Below are 15,697 nucleotides of genomic sequence, written 5' to 3'. Positions count from 1 at the left end.
TCGTAATACGCTTACGCCACAGTTAAAGTATTTGTAGTTTTATCTTCAGTTTGTTTAACTTATACAACCTTTACGACGAGTGAAGATCCGTTGCACGCCTAAACCGTGTGGTGTCTGTGAAATTAGTATAGAGGTAGGAAACATTTGGCGCTAGCCTACTACATTGTGACTAACAGTCCCTCTGATATCTCCATTCCTTTACTCTCATCTAACTAAGCAAAAAAGACTCGTTTGTTGGAGGCATAGATTGAGTTAGAACTAAATGGTAGTCTAAATAAGTTCTATATTGCTGTGCAAGGAATAAGTTTGCGGTTTATAGTGTGATATATCTTTTGTTACAGCTTCGAATTTAAAACATCATAATGTTAGGGCACAATAAGTAAACGACAATTGTAATTCTATTTATATATTTACTTTAATTATTTATTTATTCAACCCCAACTGACTGGCGAGATGAGGCCTAGGGATTCGCTTATAACATCTGCTACATCATAGTTACCTATGGAAATAACAATTTTAATATGGCAACTTGTACTAAACTGATGTGAGTGTCTGAAGTTGTGGTGGAAGTAAACTAACAATGTTAATACTGGCATAACTTGCAATACTTTTGCTGCAGCCACTAACAGTGATAGTAGTAATAATAGTAATAAAAATAATAACGATAACAATAATAATAATAATTACTATCATTAATATTATAATTTTGAGGTTAATAACAATAATGATAGTGACAGATATGAGGAGAATTTACAGGTCTATAAATTAGATGTTTACTGGAAGAGAGGGTTCTAGAAAAAAGGATATTTAATGAGATCGCAACAGTTAAGAATTCTGGGATGCAAGGAAGATCAGGCTGGAAAGAGGTCTGTACAATATTAACGATTGCGGACAGTCATCAGTCTGAAGTCTAGTTTGTTCAGCTATTCGTAGTAGTTATTTCTGCATAATCGCTGCAGTCAACTAATATCTGAACACTCTTACTATATTCATGCAGCATATTCATATTACACTCCCTTTATATCCTACTCTAGCAAAGATAATTATTCCTTGACGCATCAGAAGGTGTCCTGTCAACTACTCCTTTCTCTTAGTCGAGATATGCCACACAGCTCTTTGCTCCTCTGTTTCATTCAATGCCTTATCATTTCCTATCTGATTTTCCATTGTAAATTTCAGCACCATTGTGTAAGCTCATATTTTTCGATATTAAAAGTCTCTCCTCGTCTGTCGTATTACCACCAGTGTTTCACATCCATACACATCCACAACATCGAATAATAATTCAGAAGACACTTTCTGACGCTAAAATCTGTGTTCGTTAACATATTTCTCTTCCTTAGGATAGTTTTTATTGCTATTTGCAGTCCAAATTTGGTGTCTCCGTTGCTTCCACTGCCGTGGGTTATTTTGCTGCCCCTGACTTAATTCGATCACGCCTGGCTATCCTTGTTTAATCGTTGTTGCTGTTCATCTTCTGACCTATTCTGAAGACTCCATGAATGGTGTTCAACTCATCGCTTAAGCGCATTGCCATCTGTGAAGTTCAGTGTCATCGACAAATGAAAATGCGTAATAATTCCCAGTTACCAACTTATATTCTTTTCCATGTTTCTCACAGCTTTAGTGTTTGAGCGTATAAGCTGTGGGTCTGATTACAGCGGCAGTTCCCGCCGTAGAGCACGTGGCTAGCGGTTGCTAGGCGGCCGTGGTGAGCACCTATCGCGTACGCGGCCTTGGAAAAACCCCAATGCTTGGCAGGGGCGCGCAAGGCCATGTTTGGCGCTCGGAGAAATTTATATGCCACAGAAAAATTGATCAAAACAAAACTAAGAGTGACACGGAGGTGTGAGCTGGCAGTCACGGACAGAAAAATATGGAAAGATAAATTATCTAGAGGCGTCACAAAAATATATAATAGTTTAAAAGTTACTGTTGTCTTAAAAATTGTAAATTTATGAAAGTTCAAAAGCTAATATCTCAGCAATGCGTTGCTCACTTAATATAAACGAAGTGTTTACAGAGGCGGCTAGTAGAGCTGCATCGAGCAATCATAGCCAATTTACAGAACCTGTACCACATTGTAATGAGAGGTCGGAATATGGGATTCGAGTGAGAGAAACTGTGTTTTTGGTAAAAAATAAATGTTAAGAGACGAAACTAGCAGCAGCGTTCTAAAGTTTAAAGAGGTAGATGAGTAAATAAGTGTGTATTTTCTTTCTTTATTTATATTTAGTATCAAAAAACCGAGAAAAGCAATATCACGCCACAAGAACATTATTTGTGAAGAAACGGTGACAGATACAGAAATTGGAATTTAAATTGTTATTGAACGGAAATTTTCCATATTTTTCAATGTATCATCTGCGTTTTGTGTTTAGTTTCAGAACATTCGTAACTCTTTTTGTCAAACATTATTTTGAGTTAGGTAGTCGTTTCGAGGGTTCTTTGGGCGGCCATCTTTGATGACAGCGGAACGGGGTTTGAGCGACGCTAAGAGCCAGATGTGGCACCCATCTGGGGGTAGCAGTTGCTTGGTAGCCACTTTCGGGGACAAGTATGTATGTAGCGACGTTCGAAAGCGATGAAGTGGGGCATAGTATAGTGGACCAGGACAGCAGACATTTGTGTATTTTGTGAACTGTGAACAGACTATCGAGTGTCGTGAACACGACAAATGAATTTTATAGTGAACTGTTGTAGTCAGTTATTAACGACCGTCCTTACGTAAAAGTACCTCAGACTGCATATTAAGTGTTCACTCAGTGTACTGAAGGAAATAAACTACCTGTTAAAATTACAAATTAACGTGAGTGACTCAATATTTTAAATTTCACTGTAATACCTGCCTGCATTGTGTTGTTATATTTTATTTCAGCTTAAAAATTGAGTTTACGACAGGTGTGAGCTGGTACCCTACGACGAAAAACGTAGCCCAACATTGAGACCAGCCACATCTCTGGGCCACTCAATTAAGCTGAGTGTAGCAAATGTATATTTTTTTTCTGCCATGACACGTGGGGGCTCGAGCCAAACTATTCAAACTTCAATGAGTAGTGCCAGGCACTGTCGTAATATGGGGTATCTCGTACGGGATTGTCTTAACTGAACAGGCTCGGTAGGCAGTGCAGGATTGCGTTTGAAAGTGAATGAGACTGGGAGAAACGCGTTGCCGATCGCCGAGCAGTACTCTGAGTCCGACGTTACCACGGAAACGGGAGACGATGCGCCGCTGGCCGCCAAACATCATCACGCCGACTTTGCTTCCGCACTCCGGAGCTAGTGCCGCTCCCGCAGCCAATCTGCAAGCCATTCCACGCCGCACCGAGCCGCACGACAGCATCAGGCAACAGTTGTCGCGCAGCAGCAGTCTCAACAAAACTAAGTGTTGGCAGCAGGTGAATTAATTTCTCAGTTCTCTATCTCACAGCCAGTGTATGGGTTTAGCTATGGAGCACGAATTCAGTGAGATGGTGATAAACGAGTAAGCTAGTGATGTTGAGTCTCCAGCGAGTGGGAGTGAGCCTCAGAGCCCACACGGACATTGAGAAGAAGCAGAAGCTAGTGTAGTGGCTATGCTTAGATCATTAATGAGCCAAATGGGGGAATTCAGACCTGAATTAAAACCTGATATGGAAACCTCTTTGGGGGCAAAAATCAAAGAACTAAACGATCAATTGGGGTATTTATCAGAAAACTTTGAGGCGGTAGAAGGAAATTTGAATGATAAGATTGATGCCGTCGCTGTTGAATTAAGAGATAGAAGTGAGTCAGGTTGGCATTGGTGGGATACAAGGAATGATGAGACAAGGCAAGCTCTGATTGATATGGATCGGAACATTGTGGCTGGTTGTAATAAAACCAGAACTCTATTATTAGGTCAACCAGCAGAGACAGCTAGCGGACTAAGAAAGGGAATTGAAAGTGAGTAATGTAGAAATTGACAAAGTTGACAGTAGATTAAGTAATGTAGAATTATGTGAGACTGTGGAAGCTTTTGGTGGCCTATGGTACAAGTACCCTGTGGTAAAAAGTTTTCAGGGGAAAGCAAGTACCATGCAGTAGATTTTCTGGCAACATGCCAGGACTGTTGTATTGATGGTACGAGTGACAACAGCAAAATGAAACTGGTAAAAAGTTTCTTTGAGGGTTCCGCTCAGACACGGTCAAATCAATGTGGTGAACAATTTAAATCATGCAGTATATTTGAACAGATGTTTCTAAATAGGTATAGGAGCCAACAAAACCATTCACATTACACAATGATTTTCTGAATGGGCCAGTTTACAGAGGAGGTAGGCAAACTATGAGAGAATTTTGTCAGGAGGAATTAAGAAAGTTGGTACATTTGGATAAGCCATTGGGAATTTTGACTGAGATCTCTACTCTAAGGAGAAGGATGCCTGAAAATGTACAATGGGAACTGATCCATTGTCCAACAGATTCAAAGAAAATTTCTTGGATTTTATTGAGAAGATGGACCAGGCAATGGGCTACAAGCCAAACTCAGGGGGTAATAATTCAGGGAATATTCAGAGGAACAATGGAGAGAAAAGAAATAATGTGACATGGGGTAATACCCACCAAATTCAAGCAGGGAAGGAAATCAAAGTGGTAATTGAAGAGGAAACGGAGATTGAATTCTAAATGAAACTTGGAAGGATAATAGGGAACAATTTAACAATGATGTCAAGTACCAGAGAGGTGCATGGGGAAATGGAAATAGGAGTGATCAAAGGCCAATGCATGAACAGAGAGATGGGAGAGGATAAATTAATTCAAGTGGAGCACAGGGACAAAATTCTTTAATCTGAGATTTGTCCAAACAGAGTCCAATTTGGGAAAATGAACCATGCAGGAAATAGGACCATGAGGTGGGAAAATAAATATGGGAGAAATAATGGTGGATCTTATAAGAGTTTTAGACAAAATAGAGGGAGGAATTTGAGGAATTTTATTGCAAGCAAAAGCAGCGGAAAAAGGCAAGAGAAAGTATGAAATAAGAATTACAGGCAAACTAACAGGGGGTTTGTTGATCATGATAAAAATAAACAAGTGAGAGAAGAAAGGATTTGTGGAATGGAGGCAAATATGGATAATGATGATATGTTTGGAGGTTGGTTTCATCAGCATGATAAGAGGAGAGCCTTTAGAAGTAAAAATAATAGGAAATGTAGGAATCGGGAGGGCAAAATAAATGTTGGGTGTTTGTTAAATGAAAGGGATCAAGATGTGGGGGATAATGATGCAAATAATATTGGCTAGGGGATTATGTTAAGTAATGAGCATGTATCAGGTGTGCAGCCTGTGGGAGAAAATATGTGCTATCATGTTGTGAGTGTGTATGTGAATGATAGCAGAAATAGCAATGTTGAATGCAATGGAACTTTCACCAGATGTAAGAGGTATAAATTATGCGGAGGCCACAGTTCCTGGTTCAAATGTTGTCGCAGATGGAGATACACAGGAATGTACGTGCTCCAACAGTGTGAATGTATTATATAGTGAGCAGGCAGTAGATCTGCAGGCAGTAGATCCTGGCACAAGGCTGCCTTAGTGTGTTGTTAATGTATGTGGAGGCATTCACTCCAGTAATGATAGGGAATGTACCAGTGAGCAGGCCGTAGTTCCTGTAACCAGTATACTAGCAGTAGTTGTGGGTGAAGTTTTTAATGTGCAGATAGGAGCTGCAGGTGCTGATATTGTGGTTGAAACTGTGAGTGATTCTGTTGACTCAAATAAGTTTATGTTTGTTGCTAATGGTATGAGTGAAGAAGCTATGCAGACACATTTTTTCAAGGAAGCATGGGACAATAAGGACGAGAGTGGTTTTCATACTGATGACTGCATAGCCCAGGCAAAATGGTTTCAGAAGTAGGCATCTTACAATTGGGATGCAAGCATTGGAGGTGAAGTATTTAGTCACTCGTTTTTGGTGGTCCCAAATTTAAGTAGGAATATGGTGTTGGGGATTGATTTGTAGTAAATAGGAGGCATATGTGGATTGTAAGGACAAGATGATGGAACTGAATGCTGTTGAGGGAAGCAACAGGGTATTTCAACAATGCACTCACTGATGAAAAATTGGTGGCTAGTTAGCATGTAGCACAGTGCTTAATGGATGAGATGGAGGCTGAGAAAGAGATAAGGAGTAAAGAAAACGGTACAAAGGGGATTTATGATGATGAGAAGGCAGAATTGTATGAGTTATTGAGTAAAAACAAAGATGTGTTTTGCTGAAAAACCAGGAAAGGTTACTGATGTTGAGTATCCACTCAGAGTGAATCTACATGAAGACATTAAGGTCAGGGCATATCCTACAGCACTGGCAGACAGAGAGGCAGTTAGAGGGTAATTTATCATGTGTATGTTAGCGAAATTTTTTAAGGGACTTCTTCCTGTGTATTATGTACATATGTGTTAGTTTTAAGAATTTTCTGGATGGCCTAGTGGTTTTCATGTTTATCTTGGTAAAAGTATAGTGGTGCCTGGAAGTATGAATGTAGAGACGTTCGAAAGCGATCAAGTGGAGCGCAATATAGTGGATTAGGACAGCAGACCACAGTGTATTTTTTGATCTGTGAACATACTGTCGAGTATCGTGATTGCGACAAATGAATTTTATGGTGAACTATTGTAGCATCAGATATTAAAGACCGCCCTTACGTAAAAGTCCCACAGACAGCATATTGAGTGTTATTCAATATACTGAAGAAAACAAACTACCTGTTCAAATTATAAATCAACGTGAGTGACTCAATATTTTAAATTTCAACGCAAAATCTGCCTGCATTGTGTTGTCATATTTTATTTCAGCCTAAAATCTGAATTTACGACAGGTGTGAGCTGGCACCCTATGACCAAAAACGTAGCCAAACAGTGAGACCAGCCACATCTCTGGGCCACTCCATTAAGCTGAGTGTAAGAAATATATATTTTTTCGCGCCATGGCACTAGAGGGCTCCTGCCAAACTATTCAGACTTCAATGTGTAGTGCCCAGCATCGTCGTAAGTTCCACTAATATTTTCTGGACAAGTGTGTGGGAATATGGTGATGAAGTACTGTAGCAGCTACCAGCTGCCGGTGAGCGGAAGGCATAGGCGTTCTGTTTGCAGTAACAGAACTGTTGATTTCTTGCGAGTCGTGCCTAGTTCATCTTAGTGAAACTTGCAAGCCCAGTGATTAGGCATGGCTCTTGCAATACCGGCAAGAGGGCTTCGGTACCAACAGTTCTCGGTAGTGTTGTTGACAGTGTGACTGGAAGTGTCACAATAGGGGTACTGCCATCTGGTATAAATACGATGGTTGTCCAGAAAGTAAGTTCCGATCCGTCGATAATGGAAACCGCAGTGAAAATTAGAAACATTTAACTTGCAGCAGTTAGCTACACTTTCCACATACTTCTCTACGTAGTCGTCGCTCAAACTTAGACATTTGTCGGAGCGTTATACCAAATTTCCAACACCATCGTCATAGAAGGCAGCCGCCTGTGCTATCCGATAATTCTCTACAATGGTCTATAGCGCGTAGCCTGCGCCCTAGTGTTGACTTCATATCCAGATAAGACTAGCCAATTATCGCTGTTTTGTGGGTGATCGAACACTTCCCATCGAAAAGGCTGCAAGAGCGTCTTCACTGCCTTGCAGATTGCAGCTGAGAATTGCCATGGGGAAGGAAGTGCGTGACAGTTGTGTTAGGTGGGCTGCATTCATAAAGGCGAAGCCTGTCAGTGGACACTCGTACATGGTGGGAGACATCGTTGTTCTCTGCAGCGGAGTGTGCGCTGATTTTGAAGCTTCCTGGCAGATTTTGTGCCGGACCGAGACTCGAACTCGGGACCTTTGCCTTTCGTGGACAAGTGGTCTACCAACTGAGATACCTAAGAATGACTCACGAGCCGTCCTAACGATTTATTACACCAGTACTTCGTATCCTACCTTCCAAACTTCACAGAAGTTCTCGTGCGAAACCTGCAGGAACTGCACTACTGGAAGAAAGGATATTGCGGAGACATGGCTTAGCCACAACCTGGGGGATGTTTCCAGAATGAAATTTTCACTCTACAGTGGAGTGTGAGCTGATTTTGAAAATTCCTTGCAGATTAAAACTGTGTGCCAGACCGAGACTCGAACTCGGGACGCTTACCTTTCGCGAGCAAGTGCTCTACCAACTAAAGTGCTAGTTCTCAGGTTTCGTAGAGAAACCTCTGTGAAGTTTGGAAGGTATGAGACGAGGTATTGACGGAAGTAAAATTGTGAGGACGGGTCGTGAGTCGTGCTTGGGTAGCTCAGTTGGTAGAGCACTTCCCGCGAAAGGCAAAGGTCCCGAGTTTGAGTCTCGGTCCGGCGCACAGTTTTAATCTGCCTGGCAGTTTCGGAATTTACCTCGTATTCGTCAGTTTGATAGCACTGTAACACCATCATCATCATCATCAGTGTTCTGCCAAAAGGCAGGTTTTCACATGGTAGTCCTCCAGGATGTCCGGTCTTCTGCCATCCTTTCCAGGTCTGCTAATTTCCTCTTCCCTTTGCGTCGTCTATCATCTTGTGTCTCCATCTTCCTCTCAGTCTTCTCTCACAAACCAATCCTTCAAAAGCATCTGCTAGCAAGCACTCCCTTCTCAATGAATATCCCAAGCAGTTATTTTTCCTTTCCCTTACAACCTTTAGCAAACATATTCTCTCACCAATCCTTTCCAACAATCTTTCATTACTCATTCTTTCCATCCAGCTTATTCTCTCAATTCTCCTCCACTTCCACATTTCAAATGCTTCTAACCTTTTTTCATCCTCTCGTCCCAGCGTCCATGTTTTTGCCCCATATAGTGCCACACTCCAGACAAAACATTTGCCACGCCTTTTCATTAGACCTTTATCTAATCTGCCACATAAGAGTCTTTTCTTTCTGTTGAATGCCTCCTTCGCTGTGGCAATTCGAGTTTTCACTTCCTGGCGACATCTCAAGTCTGCAGTTGTCGTGCTTCCAACATATTTAGATGCAATTACTTGGCTAATGGTAGATTCCCCTATTTTAATATTGGACAGTCTACGACTTGTACTGATGACCATATTGTTTTTTTTAGTGTTTATTTGCATCCCATATTCCACACATGCTCCATTCAGATCTTTTGGCATGTTATTCTCTGTCCGGCCATTTTCTGCCACTAATATCATGTCACCAGCAAATCTCATACATTATATTCTCTTCCCACCAATACATTTTCTTATTGTCCCATCTAAGCCTTTCGCAATAATCTCTTCATGCGTTAAACAACAGTGGGGAAAGGCAACAACCTTGTCTAACACCTCGTCCAATGCTGCTTCCTTCTGACATTTCATTTATCCTTATCCTTTTACACCACAGACCAGAAAAGGATACGAAATTTAAATTGTCTTAGGTTCTCACTACCGCAGGAGGCAGAGCTGGTGGCATAGATATGAAGCTGAAATAAAAAAGTTAAATTGCAAATCGGAATAAGGGCAAGTGTTGCTACATTGGCACAAATCTCCTGGCAGATGTTACACACTCAGCAAAACTTCGACTGAGAGAGAGACAGACAGAGATATATCCATTATCTCTTGTTTCCTGAAGCAAGCTTTGCCTCAGACACAATAATACGTTTCAGAGACTTGAAAGCTCTGTTAATAGCCTTTAGCAAATCGTTAATCAAAAACAGTGAAACGACGACCGTTGGCCACATTTGGTCATAGCAAATGAAACCTCAAATCATTCCCTCCCACCCATCTCCACAAATTCTGCGATTTTAGAGGTCTGATTTCAGTTGATAATTAGGATTCTTGTTGAAACTTCCTGGGAGATAAAAACTGTGTGCCGGGCCGAGACTCGAGCTCGGGACCTTTGCCTTTCGCGGGCAAGTGCTCTGCCAACTGAGCTACCGAAGCACGACTCACGCCACGTCCTCACAGTTTTACTTCAGCCAGTACCTCGTCTCCTACCTTCCAAACTTTACAGAAGCTCTCCTGCGAACCTGCAGAACTAGCACTCCCAAAAAAAAGGATATTGCGGAGACATGGCTTAGCCACAGCCTGGGGGATGTTTCTAGAATGAAATTTTCACTCTACAGCGGAGTGTGCGCTGATATGAAACTTCCTGGCAAATTAAAACTGTGTGCCGGACCGAGACTCGAACTAGGGACCTTTGCCTTTCGCGGGCAAGTTCGATACAAATGGACGTTCCGTGGGGGTAAGCACAGTTCATAAGTATCTCTGTAGAGGCCAGATTAATGTTAGGTTACAGAAAAGTGGCAGTAGTCTTTTCAGATGTTGCAGAAGAAACAGTCTGGATAATTGATGGATGTGACTTTGTAACATAAGTCAACATTCTTTTGATGTGGTGAGACTTAAAACCGTTGAAAACAATTAGAAACTAGAGCCGAGGACCTGAAGCTCTACTTATAACGTAACGACAATGGTATCATCTGGGGTAACACATTAGGAGGCGAAGTAGTCGCGGAATGTGACCGCTTGGACCTGCAGAAGAGTCCAGTGACCTATGTATCAGACTAGACTGCAAGAGCCAATGCTTTCGTCACAAGCTGCATTACAGAAATTGATAACCGCTTTCGATTTTGCAACCATCATCCGATGAGTCGTGATCGTACAGTATTTTAACTACAAGTCTAAATTAAGCTGTGATACAATGTGACGTGTTGAAAAGGTTGAGTCAGTACTACTGGGAAAGCACAGATATATGGGCTACTTAGCGATGCGGAAGCAGGCAGGCAAGTGAAGAGGCTGTGAGGAAACGGCTCCGAAATAACAACCGCGAGCTAAACACGGGGGGCCATCGAGAGCATAGATCCAACAGCCTTATGTACGTGTAAGAAGATTTCGAGCAGGAACTCTGCCAGACAGAAGTAAGTCAGTAAGGGTCTATTTCCGAAACACCGAAAACTAAGCTAGGGAAAGCTGTACTCAGGTAGGGACTTCCTCCAGAACGGTGTATAAAGGGAAGATAGTGTCGGAAGTTCCATTCGGCTTTTCGCGGATGATGCTGTAGTGTACAGAGAAGTTGCAGCATTAGAAAATTGCAGCAAAATGCAGAAAGATCTGCCGCTGATAGGCACTTGGTGCAGGGAGTGGCAACCGACCCTTAACATAGACAAACGTAATGTATTGCGAATACATAGAAAGAAGGATCCTTTATTGTATGACTATACGATAGCGGAACAAACACTGGTAGCAGTTACTTCTGTAAAATATCTGGGAGTATGCGTACGGAACGATATGATGTGGAATGATTATATAAAATTAATTGTTGGTAAGGCGGGTGCCAGGTTGAGATTCATTGTGAGAGTCCCTAGAAAATATAGTCCATCAACAAAGGAGGTGGCTTACAAAACACTCGTTCGACCTATACTTGAGTATTGCTCATCAGTGTGGGATCCGTACCAGGTCGGGTTGACAGTGGAGATAGAGAAGATCCAAAGAAGAGCGGCGCGTTTCGTCACAGGGTTATTTGGAAAGCGTGATAGCGTTACGCAAATGATTAGCAAACCCAAGTGGCAGACTCTGCAAGAGAGGCGCTCTGCATCGCGGTGTAGCTTGTTGTCCAGGTTTCGAGAGGGTGCATTTCTGGATGATGTATCGAATACATTGCTTCCCCTACTTATACCTCCCGAGGAGATCACGAATGTCAAATCAAAGAGAATCGAGCGGCTTTCGGCAGTCGTTCCTCCCGCAAACCATACGCGACTGGAACAGGAAAGGGAGGTTCAAATGGCTCTGAGCACTATGGGACTTAACAGCTATGGTCATCAGTCCCCTAGAACTTAGAACTACTTAAACTTAACTAACCTAAGGACATCACACAACACCCAGTCATCACGAGGCAGAGAAAATTCCTGACCCCGCCGGGAATTTAACTCGGGAACCCGGGCGCGGGAAGCGAGAGCGCTACCGCACGACCACGAGCCGCGGACGGAAAGGGAGGTAAAGACAGTGACACGTAAAGTGCCCTCGCCACATACAGTTGGGTTGCTTGCGGAGTATAAATGTGGATGTAGAAGCCGTAAGCAGTGGGAAGTCAGCATTCATTCAGTATTCTGGGAGTATTCTACCGGTACTCAAACAGCAGTCAACGAGCGACGCAAGGGTAGGGGGTAGTTGCAGTAGAGGGTAGCAGCAGCCACTGATGGAGCAGTAGGAACATCAGATGCAAGAACACTTTGATGCCCTGGTGAGCACAACGACACCTCTCAGATAAGTAGTACTTTTGCTGTCACTGGAATTGCGCTGAACAGGAGTCGGCCTGTCTCTGTCTCATGCAGTGACTGTTGAAGGTTTTTCACTTAATTATTCGAAAAAGACACTTATTCGTTCTTGCTTTCTATAAGTTCGTCTAAGGAGCCATTTAGTATTACTGGGCTTGGCCAAGGGGAAAGTGGTTATAATGCCAAAACCCAATACCTGTCCGCAGTCGCAAGCATCATTCAAAGCAACCAAGGAAGCTTTTCTCCTCCTCTGTCATAAAGTTTAATTAGAAGAGCACAACGAACTCCCATTGTGTGTCGATATCTTGATTGCGCCACGCAAGCTACTCCACCACAATGGTGAACTGGATGTTTCTTTATTTTAAATTCAGTGCATTAGTCTTTGTAAAATGATTCTTTCATATAGTGTTCATTAAAAATATGATCGTTCTACTTGGGACCTGTGGAAGTTACGCTAGCTTATTTGTCTCATTTGTAATTATATGTCATGTATTATTGTTTTTTTGACATGTTCCACATCCTGGAGGACCTCCTCACTACGGATCAATAGGAATGAAAGTAAATCTAATGTAATGTAATCCGTAATGCAACAGATCTAAAAATAAAAAAACTTTGAACATAGCTGCTAGGGTTCAGTGACCGTGTCAGAATTATATAGGAACAAATAAGCCCTCGGTCACAAATATTAAGTCAAAATTGACCTGGTTTCGACGCTACTATGAGCGTCGTCTTCAGAATTAGACTAACAGTTCTAAAACATATTAGGTATATAATACATTAATAAAATTAAAGTATGTACTGACTGGAAAAGATGCAGTACTTACAAGTCACATATTAAAAAAGATCTCAGCCGGAAAGGCGACGTCATGAAAAGTTGTGAGATGGCGAGCCGCTAAGGGCTGCTCGTACTGTGAACAAGGTTTGCATCGAGACAGTCACAGTACGAGCAGCCCTTAGCGGCTCGCCATCTCACAACTGTTCATGACGTCGTCTTTCCGGCTGAGCTCTTTTTTAATATGTGACTTGTAAGTACTGCATCTTTTCCTGTCAGTAAAAACTTTAATTTTAATAATGTACTATATAGGGGAAGGCGGAGCAAGACGGGGAGGTGGGGTAATACGGGGAAGGGCTATAAGCTACAGTTAGAGTGCTGCCATCTGTGGATAGCTACGTCAACATCATCAATACACAGGTCCCAGTGTGTTGAGATTGCTGAAGCTTACTTTCGCGGCGGTTTCTGTGAGCTTTGCAAGGTACGTAGAATTGTTATACTGATTTGCAATGTTTTACACCATTCGAGGTCCTAAAACATGTGTTTCGTGAACATTTGTCCAGACTGTATATATAGCATTGAACAGTACGTCTTATTAACAGTAAACTGCTGTGTCAGTAGTCAATGTTCACTTAATAGTGTTCATGAAGCCGTAACATAACCTGACAGCATGGGAGGGGCAAGATGGGGAGCTTCCGCGTCTTGCCGATACTGTCTGTCCAACCGTTACGTTCTTATCGTCTCATGTGTTTACCTCGCTGCGGGTTTTGAACATGTACATTATACGTTGAATACAATTGTAAATAGCCTCTGAAGACGGCTGGATACGGTGTATTAGCTGCGGACGCTGGGAGGACGGGGCGTGAGTCATGCTTAGGTAGCTCAGTTGGTAGGGCACTTGCCCACGAAAGGCACATGTCCCGAGAAAGTGATGATGACGAAGCTGTCCACACTTGTGTACTATGTGAAAGTAAGAGGCCTAAATAAAACGTAATACCTGATTCTACAATTCGCAGAACCATGTTTCGAAACCTTATCGTCACATAATTTCATTATTCCAGATGAATTCATGCTAGTTCCCCATCTTACCACGCATATGGGGCAAGACGGGGAATTGGTAGTTTATGTTTCAAATCGAGATATTTCTAACTAAATGTAACAAATTTGCAGGTTTCTTTGCATGCTATTGTAATTCAATGGTTAAGTAAACAAGTGATAATCATACCTACTTGAATTTGTTTATTTTTGTCCCTTTTGTAAGGGCTTAAAGTTAGCTTCCCCATCTTGCCCCGCCTTCCCCTACCTAATATGTTTTAGAACACGAAACTTCCTGGCAGATTAAAACTGTGTGCCGGACCGAGACTCGAACTCGGGACCTGTGCCTTTCTGGGCAAGTGCTCTACCAACTGAGCTACCTATGCATGACTCACGGCCCCGTCCTCACAGCTTTACTTCCGCCAGTACCTCGTCTCCTACCTTCCAAACTTTACAGAAGCTCTCCTGCGAACCTTGCAGAACTAGCACTCCTGGAAGAAAGGATATTGCGGAGACACGGCTTAGCCACAGCCTGGGGGTTGTTTCCAGAATGAGATTTTCACTCTGCAGCGGAGTGTGCGCTGATATGAAACTTCCTAGCAGATTAAAACTGTGTGCCGGACCGAGACTCGAACTCGGGACCTTTGCCTTTCGCGGGCAAGTGCTCTCATGTTTTAGGTTAGTCTAATTCTGAAGACGACGCTCATAGTAGCGTCGAAACCAGGTCTATTTTGACTTAATATTTGTGACCGAGGGGTTAATTGTTCCAATATAGATCTAAAACTTACAGTAGTGGTATGTAAGAGTGCAGGCAGTATATCAACAGTTCTCCAATGGGACCTCAAACAGCAAATACTCAAGAGCCTGTGTCATCAAGAAAAATAAAATGTCATTGTGGCTGACTAGTAAAAGTAAGGCGAATCTTGAATGTGTGCCGTAATACTGTGATGGACTGCTGGACACAAATTTGGTAGTTTGAGACACGCACTGTGTTAGGACCACAATCACTCCTGCCGGACGTCCACTAGTGTATTCCTGACCCGTACGGCGGCCGCTTTCTGCCGCCAATCGCCTTCCCTCCTCCCCCTTCCTACCTCCCTCGCACCGACCGACCTCCTCCCCCCCCCCCTTCTACGGATCCGACAAAAACTCCGTCTGCAGGGCGGGGATTTCCCGACCGCGGAAAGACGCCGGTCCGCAGCGCACACAGATGGGCCCTAAAGCCCATTCTGGCGACCTGGTGTGGAGCCGGCCGCAGTATTGCGGGGTCCCCCGGCTGGGGGAACGTGGGACGTGAACGCGGACGTGCGGCTGCGCCCCTAATTGTGGGGGTGGCGGCCGCTAATGCCTCGAGACAGCGGGGGCGGCCCACCCCTCGTAACTGTCGCGTTAACCCGCCGGCGGACCCTGAAAACGCGGCAATTTTCGCCGGCCGCCTCACCTCGGCCCCTCGCACCGCGGCGCTTTGACGGCTTAATCAGGGTCCGCGCTGGGGCGTCCGACCCCGGCAGCGGCCCTGGGGGCGGGATAAAAGGCGGCTCGCTGCCCCGGCACAGATTAGATCGGCCGCAGTGTTGTGCTGCCCGCGCCGCCCCTTATACAGTGCGGCCAGCAGCATCTGCAGAGACACGCCACGCCTCTGGGCTGCCGCGGATGC

The sequence above is a fragment of the Schistocerca piceifrons genome, chromosome 7, assembly GCF_021461385.2.
Source record: "Schistocerca piceifrons isolate TAMUIC-IGC-003096 chromosome 7, iqSchPice1.1, whole genome shotgun sequence".
Classification (NCBI taxonomy): domain Eukaryota; kingdom Metazoa; phylum Arthropoda; class Insecta; order Orthoptera; family Acrididae; genus Schistocerca; species Schistocerca piceifrons.
Note: the sequence above shows the minus strand (reverse complement) of the source record.